At 70.1% G+C, this 985-nt stretch overlaps 1 non-coding gene across 1 annotated transcript; it reads right to left on the bottom strand.

Annotated features, from left to right (window-relative positions):
* Positions 1 to 651: 651 nt before the first annotated feature.
* Positions 652 to 725, bottom strand: TRNAT-AGU. Its single transcript has one exon. It is a non-coding gene; the product is annotated as a tRNA-Thr (tRNA).
* Between the last annotated feature and the right edge of the window lie 260 nt (positions 726 to 985).

The following is a 985-nucleotide window of genomic DNA, read 5'->3' as shown; positions in this document are numbered from 1 at the left end:
GGGGGGGCAGGGAGGGTGGAGGCACTACGCGGGGCACGGCACAGCGGGGGGCACTACGCAGGGCGCAGCACAGCAGACGGGGGCAGGGAGGGGGCAGGCACTGCGGGGCGCGGCACAGCGGGGAGGGGGGAGGCACTACGTGGCACAGCACACTGGGGCAGGGAGGGGGGAGGCACTATGCGGGGCACAGTACAGCGGGGAGGGGGGAGGCACTACTTGGCACAGCACACTGGGGCAGGCACTGCGGGGAGGGGGGAGGCACTACCGTCACAGCAGACGGGGGCAGGGAGGGGGGAGGCATTATGCGGAGCGCAGTACAGCGGGGAGGGGGGAGGCACTACAGGGCACGGCACAGCAGACGGGGGCAGGGAGGGGGGAGGCACTACGCGGGCGCAGCACAGCCAGCGGGGGCCAAGTACTGTGGGGACTCTGGGAAGCGGCGCAGGGGCCGGGGAGGGCTCGGGAGCGCGGGATCATGGCTGCGGGCAGGGCGTTCACTGGCTCCGGAAGGGAATGGGGAGACCCGGCTTCTCCTGCTGTCAGCTGAACCACTGGCAGCGGCGGCCCTGCCGGACCAGGCAGCGCGGCCCCTGCCCTGGGAGGGAGCGGAGATAAAAATAGCCCGCGGCAAAACGCGGACCCGGCCCGCGCAGGCACCGCTGGGATTCGAACCCAGGATCTCCTGTTTACTAGACAGGCGCTTTAACCAACTAAGCCACGGCGCCGGCTGCTCCTTTACGTGGCGAGGCGGTCCCATCCATGGCTCGGCAGCCAGGCGGCTGCTCGCCTCGCACAAAAAGAGGTGGCTGCAAGCACCGCGTGGGGCTGGGGTGCAAGCGACACCCCCTAGTACCCTAGCGGTGCTGCGAGCCCGCTGCATAATACTGCGCTCACTCCCATGCCTCAGCGGCAACAACCCCCAACAGAGCCGGGGGTGGGAGCTCACACTGCTCTCAGACCCTCCCCGAGCCTGCCACGCAGGCAG

The sequence above is a fragment of the Terrapene carolina genome, unplaced genomic scaffold, assembly GCF_002925995.2.
Source record: "Terrapene carolina triunguis isolate 2854851 unplaced genomic scaffold, T_m_triunguis-2.0 Scaffold130, whole genome shotgun sequence".
NCBI classification, from domain to species: domain Eukaryota; kingdom Metazoa; phylum Chordata; order Testudines; family Emydidae; genus Terrapene; species Terrapene triunguis.
The sequence above is the reverse complement of the archived record's forward strand: the minus strand, read 5'-3'. Positions and strand labels throughout refer to the sequence as shown.